The sequence below is a fragment of the Schistocerca cancellata genome, chromosome 12, assembly GCF_023864275.1.
Source record: "Schistocerca cancellata isolate TAMUIC-IGC-003103 chromosome 12, iqSchCanc2.1, whole genome shotgun sequence".
NCBI classification, from domain to species: domain Eukaryota; kingdom Metazoa; phylum Arthropoda; class Insecta; order Orthoptera; family Acrididae; genus Schistocerca; species Schistocerca cancellata.
This window is the reverse complement of record NC_064637.1, coordinates 103,470,932-103,492,839: the sequence shown is the minus strand read 5'-3', so window position 1 is coordinate 103,492,839 and position 21,908 is coordinate 103,470,932. Positions and strand designations below refer to the sequence as shown.

Below are 21,908 nucleotides of genomic sequence, written 5' to 3'. Positions count from 1 at the left end.
TGTGGTCGGGCCAGTCAGTGCCTGACTTGCACTGTCCGCCTTCGGGCAGACGCACTGTATGAACGCCAACCATGACTGGATGGTTTTTTCCGGTTGATGAAAATCTCATTCTGGAAACATCCCCCAGGCTGTGGCTAAGCCATGTCTCCGCTATATCCTTTCTTTCGGGAGTGCTAGTTCTGCAAGGTCGCAGGAGAGCTTCTGTAAAGTTTGGAAAGTAGGAGACGAGGTACTGGCAGAAGTAAAGCTGTGAGGACGGAGCGTGAGTCGTGCTTCGGTAGCTCAGATGGTAGAGCACTTGCCCGCGAAAGGCAAAGGTCCCGAGTTCGAGTCTGGGTCTGGCACACAGTTTCAATCTGCTAGGAAGTTTCAAATCCTGCACTGTTTCCCGCGTCCACCCACACCTGTATAATATGTATACCCTCCACTGCTAGTCATGCCACCTGTCGTCTGTGAGTGATTAGTGCACGTTGGCGTCAAACACAGTCGGTGCTTACATTAATGTGACTGGACCTTGTGTGTGACTTTTGGACTTAAAAAAAACTTGCCATACTGTCGACACCGACATTCTAAAGGTCATAATCCAAACTTTTTAGCCTCAGTTGGTGTATTGTGCTATATCTCATAAGTCAAAACATATCAACAGTAAGTAATGAAAGTATCAGAAAGATCACAATGAGAGGTCGCACAAGGGTCAGTACTGGGTTCCTTAATTTTCTCATTATGTGATAATGATGTGAGAACTGTTCTCTCCCATTGCAGTTATCATCTACACTCATGCTCATAAGGATAATGCTGATACATGGTGAAATAACGCTTTGGTGGGCGGTTTCCGGATTTTAATCTCCTCGGGGTATAACCATGTGGCGCAATTGACCTGCGGTCGTTGGACGGTGGCGCTGGCAGCAGTCCACATATGCAGAGGTTTGTTGGTGTATGTCAGAGTACGGTTTATCGAGTAAGTGTGCAGACGTTTTCAGACGTGCTAATGGTGACTGTGTGTTGAGAATGGCTCAAAGAACACATACTGATGACGTTGTGAGGGGTAGAATACTAGGGCGACTGGAGGCTGGTCAAACACAGCAGGTCGTAGCACGGGCCCTCCGTGTGCCAGAAAGTGTGATCTCAAGATTATGGCAACGATTCCAGGTGACAGGAAACTTGTCCAGGCACTACAGTACGGGACGTCCACAGTGTACAACACCACAAGAAGACCGATATCTCACCATCAGTGCCCACGGAGTACTGCAGGTAGTCTTACTCGGGACCTTACTGCAGCCACTGGAACAGTTGTCCCAGACACACAGTCTACAGGCGACAGAACAAACATGGTGTATGCGCCCGGAGACCTAAAAGGTGCATTCTACTGACCCCTAGTCACAAGAGAGCCCGTAAAACCTGGTGTCAAGAACACAGTACAAGGTCATTGGAACAGTGGTCCCAGGTTATGTTCACGGACGAGTCCAGGTATAGTCTGAACAGTGATTCTCGCTGGGTTTTCATCTGGCGTGAACCAGGAACAAGATACCAACCCCTCGATGTCCTTGAAAGGGACCTGTATGGAAGACGTGGTTTGATGGTGTGGGGTGGAATTATGATTGGTGCGTGCATGTCTTTGACAGAGGAATTGTGCCAGGTCAGGTGTATTGGGACGTCATTTTGCACCAGTACGTCCGCCTTTTCAGGGGTGCAGTGGGCCCCACCTTCCTTTTGGTGGATGATAACGCACGGCCACACGGAGCTGCCATCGTGGAGGGGTACCTTGAAACAGAAGGTATCAGGCGAATGGAATGGTCTGCGTGTTCTCCAGACCTAAACCCCATCGAGCACGTCTGGGATGCTCTCGGTCGACGTATCGCTGCACGTCTTCAAACCCCTAGGACACTTCAGGAGCTCCAACAGGCACTGGTGCAAGAATGGGAGGCTATACCCCAGCAGCTGCTCGACCACCTGATCCAGAGTATGCCAACCCGTTGTGCGGCCTGTGTACGTGTGCATGGTGATCATATCCCATATTAATGTCAGGGTACATGCGCAGGAAACAGTGGCGTTTTGTAGCACATGTGTTTCGGAACGTTTTTCTCAACTTGTCACCAATACCATGGACTTACGGATCTGTGTCGTGTGTGTTCCCTATGTGCCTATGCTATTAGCACCAGTTTTGTGTAGCGCCACATTGTGTGGAACGCCGGCCGAAGTGGCCGTGCGGTTAAAGGCGCTGCAGTCTGGAACCGCAAGACCGATACGGTCGCAGGTTCGAATCCTGTCTCGGGCATGGATATTTGTGATGCCCTTAGGTTAGTTAGGTTTAACTAGTTCTAAGTTCTAGGGGACTAATGACCTCAGCAGTTGAGTCCCATAGTGCTCAGAGCCATTTGAACCATTGTGTGGAACGACATTCTGCAATTATCCTTAATTTATAAGCATGAGTGTATATTTTGACGACCTTCAGTGCAAGTCTACGAAACAGGTGCATGACAGACCGAAGTTTTCAGTCTGCAGCAGAGTGTGCGCTGATAAGAAACTGTGTACGAGACCCGGGGGTCGAACTCGGAACTTTTGCCTTTTGGGGGAAACTGCTCTACCAACTGAACTGCCCAGAACGACTCATGACCTGTCCTCACAGCTTTAGTTCCGCCAGCAGCGCATCCCAATCTTCCAAATATCACAGAAGTTCTTCAAATGGCTCTGAGCACTATGGGACCTAACAGCTATGGTCATCAGTCACCTAGAACTTAGAACCACACTAAACCTAACTAACCTAAGGACATCACACAACACCCAGTCATCACGAGGCAGAGAAAATCCCTGACCCCGCCGGGAATCGAACCCGAGAACCCGGGCGCGGGAAGCGAGAACGCTACCGCACGACCACGAGCTGCGGAGCACAGAAGTTCTCCTGTGAAATGTGCAGGACTAGCACTTCTAGAAGCAAGGATATTGAGGAAAGATGGCTTGGCTACTACAGCTTGAGGAATTGTTCCCAGGATGAATCCGTCTCTCTGCAACAGTTAGTCTGCTATTAATAAACTTCCTTCAAAAACAGAAACTAATGATCCTCTGATATAATAACAAAGTAATATTCTATGGAAATTCGATGTAGCAGTCATACAACAGTCCAAGTGTCATTATCGTAATTTTCTATAGTCATATTCTAAACACAAGCTGTAACTGTCATTGTATAATTTGTAATAGCTTTTAATACTTATATATATATATATATGTAATCATCAATGTATTTCTTGATCTAAGTTCTCCGACAAAAATGTGGATAAAAAAATTCATAATGTGTGTCAAAAAAATTCGCAGTATATTATAGCTTTTTAAGTTTCTATATGTGCTACGCTCTCTTGCTTCCTGTGGCTGAGTTCTTTGACCATAACCTACATGTTTCTGTATGAGCAACATCTTTACATCTGCTACGTCTAAGTTCTTTGACCATAGCCCACAGCCGGCCGAAGTGGCCGTGCGGTTCTAGGCGCTGCAGTCTGGAACCGCGAGACCGCTACGGTCGCAGGTTCGAATCCTGTCTCGGGCATGGATGTGTGTGATGTCCTTAGGTTCGTTAGGTTTAACTAGTTCTAAGTTCTAGGGGACTAATGACCTTAGGAGTTGAGTCCCATAGTGCTCAGAGCCATTTGAACCAGCCATAGCCCACATGTTTAATGTATTTCACGAGTGCACATCGTAATATTGAAATATGCAGCTAAACTTTATAAAACTGAAATATGGACGTGAAAACGATAATAAGTGTGTAACTAAGTGGCAAAGCTGTCACCACAGCGTAACTATAATAATGGTGCTTCATCTTTACGTAAGTACAGATGTATTTACGTCAAATGCTACCTTGCCGCTTACAGTTGTACCACTTGTATCTGTTTAGTCACCAGCAAATAATTTTTTGTATTTATACAGTGATCTCGAGCAGTGTAAACATATACATGAATGTATAAACACCTGAGGATGGGCGCAAGCCCGAAACCGGTCGTGTGACAAATAAATAACCTTTTATTGTGACTGGTAGCGGATATTTTTCTACACCCTTTTTTAATCTGCCTGAAAGTTTCATAAGAGCTCACATTCTGGAAATAATTCCCCTGGATTTGGCTAAGCCATGTCGCCACAATATCTTTTGTTCTTGGAATACTAGTCCTGTAAGTTTCGAAGGGGAACTTATATGAATTTCGGAAGGTAGGAAATGAGGTACTACGGAAGTAAAGCTGTGAGGAGTGGCCGTGAGCCGTCGTTGGGTTGCTCAGTGGGTACTGTACTTGCCCGCGAAAGACGAAGGTCCCAGGTTCAAGTCCTGGTCTGGCACATTGTTTTGATCTGCCAGGAAGTTTCAGGCGCATAACCAGCCAGCATCTAAAACATAACCTATATGTTTCATCACGCTGCGCACAGAATATGTGTTTAAAGCTAATGGAAGCTGCAAGCAATTGGGGCCATTAGCAGGCTTACATGTGGTGTAAAACTATAATAAAGTCATGTTTTCTGAGAGTGACTATCTTTTTGTCCAGTGTACTTGTAATAACATAACACAGATGAGAGTTTACATTAAATTTTCGGATGTAAAATGGCCACCTTTAACGATTTCACAAAAGTTCAGAACACGATTTGTCAAACAGTTACAAAATTACTTTTGCTCTGAAAATTTGCGACACTGCTTACGAGACAGAAACAGAAATTTTCCTTCGCTGTCGTACAGACTGTCACGCCACATGACTTTTTTGTTTTTTTATCTGCAGAAGGTACGCGCGACGGTACGGGCAGATAAATTTATGGACCTCTGTGCTATGGACCTGGTCCTGTAAGCGTCCGATCTGCCTCATTACCTGTCCTTGGGGAAGCTGTGGATACTAATCACCGAAATTAAGAAGAGCGATGAGAGATAAGCAAGTTACGATCGTACACGCTTCTGACAACATCGGATGATCGATACCAGAAAGAACTGGTTGCAGGAGAAACGGAGGACGTATTTTTTTAACTTAGATCATCTATGACAGGTTATGCATCTGCAGACATGCAAAACTAACACATTACTCCACAGAGGCTGTAGTTAAATGTTTGAATTCTTGAGTGAGAACAGATCAGCGCAACAAACATTTTTGATAATTAGGAGAACAGTCGGTAGCTTGCATCAGACAAATAAGAAAAAAATTCCATGAAACTTCAGTGTTCAAGACTCGGAAACGACGGAGATAATTACTTTAAAGATGATATTCTAAATTTAGGATGATATACAGGGTGTAAATTTTAAGTTGACAAATCAGAAAAATAAGCTTCACACGAAAAAATGTGTAGAATCCAAAGTTGATTATTTCCGAGCGGGACATCTGCTGGTGCTAAAATTAGCCCGCCATCCTCGCCCCCTGGGGGTGGGGTGGGAGGCAACTTTAAATTTTCAAATGGGAACCCCCATTTTTTTTTTTGCAGAATCACATGCTACATAAAAAACTACTTACATTTTGTCTTTAACATTTGTTTTGATTCTTGGTAGTTGGCGCTGTAATTCAAGAAAATCCATGTTCTCATTTTTGCGTGGAAAATGGTTACGGATAAATAAAAAATACTTATTTACTTCGTAAATTTTGATTCGCTAAAGCTAAAACTTACTCTCTCTCTCTCTCTCTCTCTCTCTCTCTCTCTCTCTCTCCCCATAGAGTGGGGTTTGAGAGAGCGGAATTAGAGTTTTTACAAATGTTGACCCACATATTAATTTTTTCCGCAGATTCGGATAAGTTTTGTTTGTTTCGTGGTCATGAGGCCAAATCATCTGACTAGCTAACTAACTAACCAAACATGCTACTTACTAACGAGTGAACTCATTAACTCACAGAGTAAACAAAGTAAAAGACTAACTAAGAAAAAGACCAACCCACTCGCTAACTAAAAATTAATATATAGGTCAACATTTGTAAAACTCTTTATTTCATCTCTCTCAGACCCCACCCTATGGGCGGAGAGGGAGAGTTTTAATTTTAGCGAATCAAAATTTACGAAGTAAATAAGTATTTTATTATTTATCCGTAACCATTTTCCACGCAAAAATCATGAATTTTCTTGAATTACAGCACCAACAACCAAGAATCAAAACAAATGTTTACGACAAAATTTATATAGTTTTTTATGTAGAATCTCATTGTGCAATAAGAAATGGGGGTTCCCATTGGAAATTTTAAAGTTGCCTCCCGCCCCACCCCCAGGGGGCTGGGGTAGGGGGCTAATTTTAGCACCAGCAGATGTCCCCCTCGAAAATAATCAACTTTCGATTCTACACATGTTTTCGAGTGAAGCTTATTTTTCGAGTTATTCTGGTTTGTCAACTTAAAATTTACACCCTGTATAGGTAGAAAAAAGAGATTAGCAGCAGAATCAACCGGGAAAAACAGTCATGGTTGGCGTTCATACAGTGCGTCCGCCCGACGATGGACAGTGCCCCCGGGACGCAGTGATTTGGAGCTCTGGCACTGACTGGCCTAACTGCATGTTACGAGTTACCAAATACAGTAATTTCACGCACTTGAAGATAAGACTTCAAAACCCCGAAACCGGTCGTGGTTTGAAAAGATAGATAGTGCAACTGAAGCGAATCTACACTATTCGCCATTAAAAATGCTACACCACGAAGATGACGACGTGCTACAGACGCCAAATTAAACCGACAGGAAGAAGATGCTGTGATATGCAACACAAGGTTGGCGCCGGTGGCGACACCTACAACGTGCTGACATGAGGAAAGTTTCCACCCGATTTCTCATACACAAACAGCAGTTGACCGGCGTTGCCTGGTGAAACGTTGTTGTGATGCCTCGTGTAAGGAGGAGAAATGCGTACCATCACGTTTCCGACTGTGATAAAGGTCGGATTGTAGCCTATCGCCATTGCGGTTTATCGTATCGCGACATTGCTGCTTGCGTTGGTCGAGATCCAATGACTGTTGGCAGAATATGGAATCGGTGGTTTCAGGAGGGCAATACGGAACGCCGTGCTGGATCCCAACGGCCTCGTATCACTAGCAGTCGAGATGACAGGCACCTTATCCGCATGGCTGCACCGGATCGTGCAGCCGCATCTCGATCCCTGAGACAACAGATGGGGACGTTTGCAAGACAACAACCATCTGCACGAACAGTTCGACGACGTTTACAGCAGCACGGACTATCAGCTCGGAGACCGTGGCTGCGGTTACTCTTGACGCTGCATCACAGACAGGAGCGCCTGCGATGGTGTACTCGACGGCGAACCTGGGTGCACGAATGGCAAAACGTAATTTTTCGGATGAATCCAGGTTCTGTTTACAGCATCATGATGCTCGCATCCTTGTTTGGCGACATCGCGGTGAACGCACATTGGAAGCGTGCATTCGTCATCGCCATACTGTCGTATCACCGGGCGTGATGGTATGAAGTGCCATTAGTTACACGTCTCGGTCACCTCTTGTGCGCATTGACGGCACTTTGAATTCTGGACGCTACATTTCAGATGTGTTACGACCCGTGGCTCTACCCATTCATTCGATCCCTGCGAAACCCTACATTTCAGCAGGATAATGCACGACCGCATGTTGCAGGTTCTGTATAGGCCTTTCTGGATACAGAAAATGTTGGACTGCTGCCCTGGCCAGCACATTCTCCAGATCACTCACCAATTGAAAACGTCTGGTGAATGGTGGCCGAGCAACTGGCTCGTCACAATACGCCAGTCACTACTATTGATGAACTGTGGAACTGTATTGAAGCTGCATGGGCAGCTGTACCTATACACACCATCCAAGCTCTGTTTGACTCAATGCCCAGGCGTATCGAGGCCGTTATTACGGCCAGAGGTGGTTGTTCTGGGTACTGATTTCTCACGATCCATGCACCCAAATTGGGTGAAAATGAAATCGCCTTTCAGTTCTAGTATAATATATTTTTCTAATGAATACACCTAATCATCTGCATTTCCTCTTGGTGTAGCAAATTTTAATGACCAGTAGTGCAGTTTTGTGTGTCAGGTTCATGATGATGTGACGATCATTTCGTAATGTTCACAGTTATTCTGGTATTTTCACGTTAGACACCTTGTGAAATTCGAATAACTTTGCAAAGAAAAAGTAGGGGTCGCTATAATTTTGCGTTTGGTGCATATTACATAACATGTGTTGCATATGAACTTTAGATAACATATCATATTTTTCTTTACGCTTGGGTTGAGGTCTCTGTCACCAATCTCGAGAAAATTGATCTGATGTTGCACACTCATTTGCGATTGCATCGCGCCGGCGATAAAACCATAGTGAAATATCCACAACACTCCTCATATTTCATAAACGATCTGAGGTATCGAAAAGAGATTTCGGCAAACGATAGTACAAAAACAGAAGAGTATTTTGCCGTATGTTTATTATGCAAAGCATCATTATCTATAATGTTATTCCATTAATTACAGACTTTTTTAATGAAAAATTTAATTTTTAAAGGCCTCGATAGTTGGTTAAACGAGAAATGGTACGGGTTTGGGAACAACATAATTCAAGACATTACACGTTTATTTTGTACGGAGGACGTTCTTTTTCATAAGCTACTGAACCTTGCTTTCCTCATTTCCTCACTTAATAAATCACTGATCTGAGGTCATCAGTCCCCTAGACTTAGAAAACTACTTATACATAATTGTGGCCGAGCGGTTTTAGGCGCTTCAGTCCGGAACCACGTTGCTGCTACGGTCGCAGGTTCGAATCCTGCCTTGGGAATGGCTGTGTGTGATGTCCTTAGGTTAGTTAGGTTTAAGTAGTTCTGAGTTCTAGGGGACTCATGACCTCAGATGTTAAGTCCCATAGTGCTCAGAGCCATTTGAAACAAACTATAACAATCGTCTTTCGAAAATTCATCCGTTATAACAAATTCTACTCTGTCAAAAATTATTGATTCAGATGTTAAAGGACTGTGAAAATCTACACACGCCAAAAAAAGTTTTGCCTCACCCTGGTTCCTAGAACTTCTGAAGACGTTGAGTGTGGATATTGTATCACAGACACAGTCGCTTTGATCGTTCAGAGATGTCAATACACCCGCCCAAAGATGTAAACAACCATGCATGAGCAGCGCCTATTAGACGGAGGGGGTCCGACACCCGCCCAAAGATGTAAACAACCATGCATGAGCAGCGCCTATTAGACGGAGGGGGTCCGACAGCCGATCAGTTCCAGTCATTCCACCAGGAAGGAGGTACACGGCTCGTGTTGCCTGTAGTCCAGCCATGCCTAGACGGTCAATACCGCGGTTCGATCGCGTCCGCATTGTTACTTTGTGCCAGGAAGGGCTCTCAACAAGGGAATTGGCCAGGCGTCTCGGAGTGAACAAAAGCCGTGTTGTTCGGACATGGAGGAGATGAAGAGAAGCAGGAACTGTCGATGACATGCCTCGCTCAGTCCGCCCAAGGGCTACTACTGCAAAGGATGACCGCTACCTACGGAGGATCCCTGACAGCAACACCACCATGTTGAATAATGCTTTTCGTGCAGCCACAGGACGTCGTGTTACGACTGAAACTGTGCGCAATAGGCTGCATGAGGCGCAACTTCACTCCCGACGTGCATGGCAGCATCTTTGCAACCACGAATCCATGCAGCGCTGTACAGATGGGCTCAACAACAGTGCCGAACGGATCGCTCAGGATTGGCATCACGTTCTCTTCACCGTTAAGTGTCGCATATGCCTTCAACCAGACAGTCGTCGGAGACGTATTTGGAGGCAACCCGGTCAAGCTGAACGCATTAGACACACTGTCCAGCGAGTGCAGCGTGGTGGAGGTTCCCTGCTGTTTTGGGGTGGCATTCTGTGTGGCCGACGTACGCCGCTGGTCGTCATGGAAGGCGCCGTAACGGCAGCATGATACGTGAATGCCACCTCCGACCGATAGTACAACCGTATCGGCAGCATACTGGCGAGGCATTCGTCTTCATGGACGTCAATTCGCGCTCCCATCGTGCACATCTTGTGAATGACTTCCTTCAGGATAACGACATTGCTCGACAAGAGCGGCCAGCATGTTCTCCAAACATGAACACTATCGAACATGCCTAGGATGGATTGAAAAGGGCTGTTTATGGACGACGTGAAAAACCAACCACTTGAGGGATCCACGCCGAATCGCCGTTGAGAACAATCTGGACCAACAGTGCCTTAATAACTTGTGGATAGTATGCCACGAGGAATACAGGCATGCATCAATGCAAGAGGACGTGCTGCTGGGTATTAGAGGTATCAGTTGTGTACAGCTGTCTGGACCACAACGTCTGACGGTTTCGCTGTATGGTGGTACAACATGCAATGTGTGGTTTTCATGAGCAAGAAAAACGGCGGAAATGATGTTTATGTTGCCGGCTGTAGTGGCCGAGCGGTTCTAGGCGCTTCAGTCTGGAACCGCGCGGCCGCTACGGTCGCAGGTTCGAATCCTGCCTCGGGCATGAATGTGTGTGATGTCCTTAGGTTATTTAGGTTTAAGTAGTTCTAAGATCTAGGGGACTGATGACCTCAGATGTTGTCCCATAGTGCTCAGAGCCATTTGAACCATTTGATGTTTACGGTGATCTGTCTTCAATTTTCTGTACAGGTTCCGGAACTGAGGTGATGCAAAACTTTTTTTTGATGTGTGCTTAACTCCTGAGCACAAGCCATGTGAGTGGAAAACTTTATTTATTCTCGCCTGAACAATGAAACCAACTATCAAAAATCAAAATAGAGAGATTGCACTAAAATCTTCTTTATTCACACACCTCATAATCACGCGCAAGCAAGCAAAGCAACAACACTTTACTTCAAAAAAATCTTCACTAGTCCAATTAATCTTTACAAAATCATAAACCACAACTCATCCTTCTCTGTATCTTTATATCTGTGCTGCACAAGCCATTTCCAATTAGTAGCATAGCCAATACCAGACTTTTTCACTAGCTGCTCTTAGAATGCCTATTGCAATGACAATATTACAGACAACCAAAGGTCACAGTGCATGTACTCAGAACTTCTTGTGGGCAATCGAAAAGGTCTGTTTGAAAAATGTCCAATATGCACATGTGAAATACGACACATCTAATGAAAATAAAGCTTACGTCACTTTTTTCGAATACCGAAAATAAACTAGAAAATTTACACCACTGTTAATGTTTGTTGAATTTTTTTTAAGATATCCTTTTCTTAATACGTTGCTCACAATTTTTCCTTACATGAAATGGAACGATCACACAGTCTGAGGCGTGGGTATAGCTGATAGTAGACTTCGTTTTATTGCTAGAACACTACAGGAATGCAATCAGGTTACAAACGATTAATAGCGAGTTTCCGGGTGTTCTGCCAAGTTGTTATTTCCACATTATGCTCAACATTTCAACGGGGGATCCATCCGTCGTCTTCAGGGGCTGCGAGTTTTCCTGCTATGTGTACTCGCTGCGTGGACTTCAGTCACGCTATGGACTACTGTTGATCTCACGCTGCTGTTTTCACCGCTAGTACTATCAATACGACGTGGTTCCGATTCCCGACACCCACAGCCCCCCCTGGTGCTCCATCGTTTTCCAGAGATCGCACTGATATTCCGTGAAACGCAAATTATTCTGACACATTAATTTCGATGTACACTCATGCTCATAAATTAAAGATACTGCTGATACATGGTGAAACAACGCTCTGGTGGGCGGTTTGCTGGTTTAAATCACCTCGGGGTATGACCATGGGGTGCATTGGACCTGCGGTCGTCGCACGGTGGCGCTGGCAGCAGTCCACATACGCAGAGGTGTGTTGGTGCATGTCAGAGGACGGTGCTGCGAGTAAGTGTGCAGACGTTTTCAGACGTGCTAGTGGTGACTGTGTGTTGAAAAATATTGATGACATTATTAGGGGTACAATACTAGGGCGGCTGGAGGCTGGTCAAACACAGCAGGTCGTAGCACAGGACCTCCGTGTGTCACAGAGAGTGATCTCAAGATTATGGCAACGATACCAACAGACAGGAAACGTGTGCAGGTGCTACATTATGGGACGTCCACAGAGTACAACACCACAAGAAGACCGACAGCTCACCATCACTCCCCGCAGACGACCACGGAGTACTGCAGGTAGCCTTGCTCGGGACCTTACCGCAGCTACTGGAACAGTTGTCTCTGGACACACAGTCTACAGACGACTGATCAGACATGGTTTATGCACCTGGAGGCCTGCAAGGTACAGGAGAGCCCATAAAGCCTGGTGTCATGAACACAGCACATGGTCACTGGAACAGTGGTCCCACATTACGTTCACGTACGAGTCCAGGTAAAGTCTGAACAGTGATTCTCGCCGGATTTTTATCTGGTGTGAACCAGGAACTAGATACCAACCCCTTAATGTCATTGAAAGGGACCTGTATGAATTTCGTGATTTGATGGGGTGCGGTAAGATTATGATTGGTGCACGTACACCCCTGCATGTCTTTGACAGAGGAACTGCAACAGGTCACGTGTATCGGGACGTCATTTTGCACCAGTATGTCCGCCTTATCAGGGGTGCAGTGGCTCCCACCTTCCTCCTGATGGATGATAACGCATGGCCCCACCGAGCTGCCATCGTGGAGGATTACCTTGAAACAGAAGATAGCAGCCGAATGGAGTGACCTGCCTGTTCTCCAAATCTAAACCCGATCTAGCACGTCTGGGATGTTCTCGGTCGACGTACCGCTGCACGTCTTCAAACCCCTACGACACTCAGGAGCTCCGACAGGCACTGGTGCAAGAATGGGAGGCTATACCCCAGCAGTTGCTCGACCACCTGATCCAGAGTATGCCAACCCGTTTTGCGGCCTGTGTACGTGTGCATGGTGATCATATCCCATATTGATGTCGCAGTACATGCGCAGGAAACAGTAGCGTTTTGTAGCACATGTGTTTCTGGAAGTTTTCCTCAACTTATGACCAATATGGTGGACTTACAGACCTGTGTTGTGTGTGTTCCCCATGTGCCTATGCTATTAGCGCCAGTTTTGTGTAGTGCCACGTTGTGTGGCAACACATTTGCAGTTATCCTTAATTTATGAACATGAGTGTAGTTACAAGGTGCATTCAAGTTCTAAGGCCTCCGATTTTTTTTCTCCGGACTGGAAAGAGATAGAAACATGCGCATTGTTTTAAAATGAGGCTGCGTTCATTGTCAATACGTCCCAGAGATGGCAGCACCGTACGGCAGATGGAATTTTACCGCCAGCGGCAAGAATGAGAACTGTTTTAAATACTTAAAATGGCGACGTTTTCCTTACTTGAACAGCGTGCAATCATTCGTTTTCTGAATTTTCGTGGTGTGAAATCAATTGAAATTCATCGACAGTTGAAGGAGACATGTGGTGATGGAGTTATGGATGTGTCGAAAGTGCGTTCGTGGGTGCGACAGTTTAATGAAGGCAGAACATCGTGTGACAACAAACCGAAACAACGTCGGGCTCGCACAAGCCAGTCTGACGACATGATCGAGAAAGTGGAGAGAATTGTTTTGGGGGATCGCCGAATGACTGTTGAACAGATCGCCTCCAGAGTTGGCATTTCTGTGGGTTCTGTGCACACAATCCTGCATGACGACCTGAAAATGCGAAAAGTGTCATCCAGGTGGGTGCCACGAATGCTGACGGACAACCACAAGGTTGCCCGTGTGGCATGTTGCCGAGCAATGTTGACGCGCAACGACAGCACGAATGGGACTTTCTTCTCGTCAGTTGTGACAATGGATGTGACGTGGATGCCATTTTTCAATCCAGAAACAAAGCGCCAGTCATCTCAATGGAAGCACACAGATTCATCGCCACCAAAAAAATTTCGGGTAGCCGCCAGTGCTGAAAAAATGATGGTGTCCTTGTTCTGGGACAGCGAGGGCGTAATCCTTACCCATTGCGTTCCATAGGGCACTACGGTAACAGGTGCATCCTACGAAAATGTTTTGAAGAACAAATTCCTTCCTGCACTGCAACAAAAACGTCCGGGAAGGGCTGCGCGTGTGCTGTTTCACAAAGACAACGCACCCGCACATCGAGTTAACGTTACGCAACAGTTTCTTCGTGATAACAACTTTGAAGTGATTCCTCATGCTCCCTACTCACCTGACCTGGTTCCTAGTGAATTTTGGCTTTTTCCAACAATGAAAGACACTCTCCAACGCCGCACATCCAACAGCCGTGCTGCTATTGCCTCAGCGATTTTCCAGTGGTCAAAACAGACTCCTAAAGAAGCCTTCGCCGCTGCCATGGAATCATGGCGTCAGCGTTGTGAAAAATGTGTACGTCTGCAGGGCGATTACGTCGAGAAGTAACGCCAGTTTCATCGATTTCGGGTGAGTAGTTAGTTAGAAAAAAAATCGGAGTCCTTAGAACTTGAATGCATCTCGTATTTTTGTCCTCATCCGAAGACTGGTTTGATGCAGCTCTCCATGCTACTCTATCCTGTGCGAGCCTCTTCACTCCGAACACTACTGCAACCTACATCCTTCTGAATCTGCTTACTGTATTCATCTCTCGGTCACCGTCTGCAATTTTTGCCCTCCACACTTCTCTCCAGTACTAAATTGTTGTCTCAGGATGTGTCGTATCAACCGATCTCTCCTTTGTTCATTAGTTACGTGATCCACCCATCTAATCTTCAGCATTCTTCTGTAACACCACATTTCAAACGCTTCGATTCTCTTCTTGGAAACTGTTTAAATTCCATGTTTCACTCCTATACATAGCGACACTCCATACAAATACTTTGAGAAAAGACTTCCTGATACTTTAATCTATACTGGATGTTAGCAATTTTCTCTTCTTCATAAACGCTGTCTTTGCCATTGCTAGTGTCTACACTTTATATCTTCACTACTTTGACCATCCTGAGTTACTTTGCTGTCCAAATGGCAAGACTCATCAACTACTTTAAGTGTCTCATTTCCTAATCTAACTCCCTCAATATTACCTGATTTAATTCGTCTACATTCCGTTATCGGTTTTTTTTTTTTTTTTTTTTTTTTTTTTTTTTAGCTCGATGTTTATCTTATACGCTCCTTTCAAGACACTGTCCACTGTCCATTGCGATCAACTGCTCTTCCGAGTCCTTTGTTGTTTCCGACAGAAGTGCTGTGGGATTGGCAAACCTCAATTTTGTATACCTTACTCATATTATTTTATATTCTATTCTGTTGATACTAGTATTTTATACCAAGGAAAAATTGTTTCTGGCGTGTTTAACTTTCTTCCTTTGTATACCTTTCTGAAATTTATGTTTTATATTCAAGGAGTTTTATGTAAATAAATTAAAATTTATCATTCTGTTTTTGCCGCTATGCGGCACCACTTGTGTATGATTCAACACCCTCTGGTGGCGTAAATTGTCTACCTAGAAATCATGAATCAGTTGCGAAACTAGTCTGCCATGACAGCTATATCAGTTACAATGTGGTTCTATGTATCTGAATACGTAGATGACAATGGTGTGTATGTCAGCTGTCAATGTGATGAAACTTGGTTATTTTTACATACTATCTGATGATGCGTATCTCCCGAAACGCGTCAAATAAAATCATTGTTTTTTGAACTAGTGGAATTTAATATTAATTTGCAGTATGGTTGCATTCGTCCTGAGTGACTTCATATCATAATTACAACTCAGAGATAAAGTCTACAAAGGAGATTGCTTACAAATAAACCGTGCGAGCCAGCTTAGAAGACAGCGCAAGTGTGTAGGACTCACACAGGACTAACAGAGGATATTGAAAGCGTATAGAGAAGGGCGAGCACGAATGGTCACCGGTTTGCATGACCGGAGGGAGAACGCCACTGAGATGTCAAAGGAACTGAACGGGCAGACTTTTGAAGACAGACGTAAACTATATATATATACCAGAATGAGATTTTCACTCTGCAGCGGAGTGTGCGCTGATATGAAACTACCTGGCAGATTAAAACTGTGTGCCCGACCGAGACTCGAACTCGGGACCTTTGCCTTTCGCGGGCAAGTTGGTAGAGCACTTGCCCGCGAAAGGCAAAGATATATATATACAAAAACTAACAGAATCAGAAACAATTAAAAAATGGGAAAATTCTCCCGCAAACAACTGGGAAACATTCAAGGAAAAAATCACAAAAATAGCGAAGGAGCAAATACCATTGAAGAAGAAGCACAAACATCCATGGTGGAATATGGAATGCGAAAAGGCAATTCAAGTTCGTACAGAAGCCTTTGCGAAGTACAGTTCAAATAAAAATGAGAAAACTCTTCAAAACTTTTTAGAAACACGGAAACTTTCAAATAAACTTATTAGACAAGAGAAAAGAAAGTATGTAACTCAGCAACTGGAATCAATAGAAGCAGATTTTAAAAATTATAATAAGCATGGATTCTACAAAACTTTTGCAAACCAAATTAAAGGGTATATCCCTCAAAATGTCTGTTTTCGGAAATCAGATGGGAATCTGGCACTAAGCGACGAAGAAAACTGTGAAGAATTAGCCAAATATTTTGAAACGCTACTAAACTGTCCAGAACCAACAGAAGCTCTTCCAATATCCAGCACTAAAGCCCCGCAACAGCAAGACTCTGTACCGTCAACTGAAGAAGAAATTATCAAGCACATAAACAAACTCAAAAATAACAAAGCATCAGGAGAAGATGGAATTGTAGCCGAATTTCTCAAAAGTCTAGGGTCTAACTCAAGAAATGAGCTAGTTAAAATTATTCAAAGCATATGGGTTACTGAAGATTGGAAATGTGCCCTAATACATCCGTTACATAAAAAAGGGGATAAATCGGATGTGAACAACTATAGAGGAATCTCCTTACTTGCCGTCACATACAAGATATTATCAGCTTGTCTTCTTGAAAGAACACAAAAACTGCTAGAACCCAAAATCTCAGATTTCCAAGCTGGTTTCAGACCAAACAGATCATGTCCAGAACAAATTTTAAACTTGAAATTGATTACAAGGATGAGACAAATGCGAAGGAAGCCTACAGTATATGTCTTTGTCGACTTTAAAAAGGCATATGATTCAATTCACAGACCCACACTATTTAAAATTCTTGAAGAACAAGGACTGGATAAGAAGACACGGAACATCATAGAGCAGACATTAACAAATACAAAATGCAAAGTGAAATTCATGGGAAAACTTTCAAAATCATTTGAGATAAAAACTGGGGTTAGACAAGGTGATGGATTATCACCTCTGTTATTTAACTTAGTTATGGATAGAGTCATGGCAGAATGGGAAAAAGAACTCAAAAAAGAAAAGTACTGGAAATCAATATCACTGGGAACCAAAAAATCCCCTACTTAGCCTACGCAGACGATCTTGCAATAATGGCAGATTCTAGTGAAATGGCAGTCAAATAGATAGAAACCTTAAAAGAGTGTGCAGGAAAAGTTGGCCTACAAATATCTTTTGAGAAAACGGTGTTTACAACAACAAATCTAGAAATTTCTAAGTTACAAACCAAATATGGAGAAATTAAGAGGGTACCATACTTTAAATATTTAGGAGAGATAATTTCTGAAAAATACTCACAACAAGAAAGAATATTAAAAGCTCGTAGGGGTCTAGGGCTGGTCCAAAACATTTACAATAAAAAATGTCTATCTATAAATACAGAAATTAAACATTATAAGTCGGTAATTAAACCAATAATGCTATATGCCAGCGAAACCTTGACACTTAAAAGAAAAACAGATATGGAAAACCTGAAGAAAGAGGAAAGGAAAATCATTAGGAAAATTCTGGGACCAAGATGGACCAAAGAGGGGTATAGATTACAGAAAAATTCTAAAATTGAAGAATATTCTAACATAGAGATAGACATGAGGAAGAGGCGTTTAAAATTCTATGGCCACATAATGAGACTTCCCGATCACAGACTTACAAAAAGAATAGTAAGATACGTAGCATCCCTTGTTAATGGAGGAGAATGGATCAAAAATGTAAAGAAAGATCTGGAATTAGCCAACATTACTACTGAAGACATGAACAAAAGAAACAATTTCAAACTTAAAGTTGACAAATGGGAGGTCAAACCAGAGACAAAAGCGCCGAGAACTGGAACAAAATGGAGCGAAGAAAGAAAAGCTGAATTCTCGCAAAGAATGAAGACCTGGTGGGCAAACAAGAAGAATAAGAAGCCCCAGAAGTGAACCATCTTTACTTAGAGTCTTCCATGTTGGGAGCTTTACGACTAATAATAATAATAATAAAATATATATATATATATATATATATATATATATATATATATATATATATATATATATATATATGCCCAGTTTGTTTACTATGTCACACACACACACACAGAGATATATATATATATATATATATATATATATATATATATATATATGCCCAGTTTGTTTACTATGTCACACACACACACACAGAGATATATATATATATATATGACATAGTAAACAAACTGGGCATCACACAAGACAACATATACAATAGAGAACAGTTTAGAAACATCATACAGAAACACACACTTTTGTGTGTGTGTGTGTGTGTGTGTGTGTGTGTGTGTGTGTGTGTGTGTGTGGCGTATGTTTCTTTCGGCCAATGAACTCTTCATTGTGGAGGCTCGGCGAAATGCAGCGAGTAATGAGGATAATGGACTAGCGGCACTACATTAGTAGTGTGTGGATAAGCTGAGAATTCGGGTCTGACGGGAGGCGTGCTAGAGTAGCCCATGCAATTACACTGACTACTGTGTCTGGATGGCTTAGTAGCCACAGCATTTCCCTGGCAAACAGGAGACGCTGGTTCGAATCCCGGTCTGGCACCAATTTTCAACTTTCCCCATTGATTTAAATCAATGACCACTCGCAGTCAATGTATGTGATTCCTTTATGTCTTAACACTGAAGAGTTGATCGTTGTTGCATGAAGAAACACAGCAAACACAACAACCCCTTCACAGTCCCAGAAGACCGTCGCCATGATTTTATCGGCTGAGGGTGCGGATTTGAACTTTTTCTTCAGAGGAGAGGTTGTGACACCACTCCATGGGTTATCGTTTCGTTTTGCATTTGAAGTGATGAAACCATCTTTCATCACCTGTGACGATCTGCGACAAAAAACTGACACGATGAGCCTAGTAGCGCGCAAACTATTCCGCACAGATGGTCCTTCGATGCTCTTTATGGTCCTCTGTCAGACGGCGAGTAATCCAGTGGGCGCACACCTTTGACAACTGGTGGACGAGTTATGTCTGCACAACCAACAGAGACGTCCAGTTGAGCAGCGAGATGTTTGCTTGTGATCCGTCCATCACCTTAAACGAGACAGCCCGCACGTTCCAACATTGCAGGAGTCAGCTGTGTGCGACCAGCCGGCATCAGGGAGATCGGACAGGTTTGCAACACCTTGTTGCGGTGATGACAGCCGCTTCGCCCAACGACTCACCGTGCTTTTGTTCAGTGCAAGGTCTTTGCAGATATTCCACAAGCGCCTATGAATTCATGGAACGTTCTGGTTTTCCGCCAAAAGAAACTCAGTGATAGCTCTCTGCTTGGAACGCACTATCGTGGCACACTCCATTACGACAGCTACGTATAGCGCCGACACCTATAGAAACTCCATGAACCCACAGGGGCTGCCGCGGGAATATTCCACCAAGTCCCTCAACAAATTCAGCATTTTTTTTAAAGTTGATATTGGCCTAGGAAAAGAATTGTGTTGCATTAGTTATTGAACGCCCCTCTTTCATCAATACTCCGCAAACCACTATTAAGAACATGGCAGCCGATACGTGTCATTCTACCAGTTATTCCAGCTTTTCCACGTTCCATTCGCCTATGAAGCGCGAGAAGAATGGTTGTTTGAATGCCTCTGTGCTGGCTGTAAGTAATCTAATCTTGTCCTCGCTCCCTATGCGAGAGACACATAGAGAGTTGTAGTTTCCCGTGAGAGAGAACACAGTGAACGTATGAAGAGAATTTGGGAAGAAAGAAGAAGAAATCATGACTACACAAGTTCAGTCGCTCTCTCAAAAGGGAATAATCGAATATATATATCTGTATGGAGTCAAAAGTGGCAACTGAACCTGAACTATAAAAAGTGTGACGTCCTCCACATAAGTACTGGCACTGTAAGGAATAATTTCAGTTACACGATAAATAATACAAATTAAAAGACTGTCGCTTCATCTAAATACCTAGGGACTACAATTACGAAGAACTTGATACTGGAACAATTACATCGATGATGTTGTGGGGAAGACGAATCAAAGACTGCGTTTTATTGGCATAACACTTAGAAGATGCAACAAATCTACCAAGGAGACTGTCTGCACAAGGCTTGCCCGTCCTCTGACAGAGTACTATTGTGCGTTATGGGAACCTTACCAGATTGGATTGGAGATATGGTAATAGAGACGGGATGGCAATCACTAAAACAAAGGCGTTTTTCGTCGTAAGCGAGATTTTTTCACAAAATTTGAATCTCCACGTTTCTCCGCCGAATGTGAAAAGATTTTGTTGACTCCCACCTACACTGAGAGGAATAACCAATGTAATAAAATAAAGAGTAATTACAGCTCATATGGAAAATTTGGGGTGTTCATTTTTCCCATGTACTCTTGAGAGTGGAATATACAGGGAGAAAATAGGTGAACTATATGAAATAAAATCGTCATAAGTTCTGAACATTTTGCGTTAGGACGTTCAAACTGCGCGGTTGGCTACGGGGGCATGCTGGAAATTAGTATGCGCTTGCGCGACGAAGCCCTCTTTCATTTGGATAGGTTCGTCAATAAGCAACATCAGGACTGATAACCTGCATTTCGCGATCGTGAAGTCTCTTCAGCCCCAACGGGTGACGTTGTGGTGTGCAATTTCCAGTCACGGAGTAATCGGTGCGATATTCCTTGATGGCACGGGGACTACCGAACGCTACGAGAAGGTTGTGGGAGATGATTTCATCCCCATTATCCTTTAAGTGATCCTGATTTCGACAACAACAATGTCTGATCACTACTGAGGTCGCTGATATGTAGTACCTGGAAACAGGTGGTAGCACAATGCATATAATATGAAAAACTTATGTTTTTGGGGTGTCCGGATACTTTTGATCATATTGTGTACGTACAAGAGGTCAAATCACACGGCAAACTTGACCTAGAAAAAACACTTATTGATCCAATAGAAACTGAAGACAGAAACATATAGAGACAAAATACACGAGTGGAATGCTAGATTAGAAGAACGAAGTCCCAGAGTTAATAAAACTCTTCATAGATAATCCATCACAATTAAAGAAGAATACCGATGTCCATATCTAGATGACTGGAAGAAAAAACTACCTTTATTACCCACTATTGAAGCTGTCAGTGGCTCACAAAAGGAATCCAGTAAGCATCTACAAAAGTGTTCGGTCGTATTATAAAACGTCCGGCCAACTGCCTTGCCGCAGTAGTAACACCGGTTCCCGTCAGATCACCGAAGTTAAGCGCTGTCGGGCTGGGCTAGCACTTGGATGGGTGACCATCCGGTCTTCCGAGCGCTGTTGACAAGCGGGGTGCACTCAGCCCTTGTGAGGCAAACTGAGGAGCTAATTGATCGAGAAGTAGCGGTTCCGGTCTCGGAAACTGACATACGGCCGGGAGAGCGGTGTGTTGACCACATGCCCCTCCATGTCCGCATCCAGTGACGCCTGTGGGCCGAGGATGACATGGCGGCCGGGCGGTACCGTTGGGCTTTCACGCCCTTACAGGTAGGAAAGCAAGTCTCAAATCTAAAATCATTTCTTCTGGTTAGTTTTAGTGTAGTCGCATGAGCTAAACGAGAACATAGCATTTTCAGTAATGTTACAACTAGTCATCTACATCTACATCCATACTCCGCAAGCCACCCGACGGTGTGTGGTGGAGGGTACCATGTGTACCTCTATCGG

At 43.8% G+C, this 21,908-nt stretch overlaps 1 pseudogene; it reads left to right on the top strand.

Moving 5' to 3' along the window:
- The first annotated feature begins 21,409 nt into the window (after positions 1–21,409).
- Positions 21,410–21,527, top strand: LOC126109943 (5S ribosomal RNA; annotated as a pseudogene).
- The last annotated feature ends 381 nt before the right edge of the window (positions 21,528–21,908 follow it).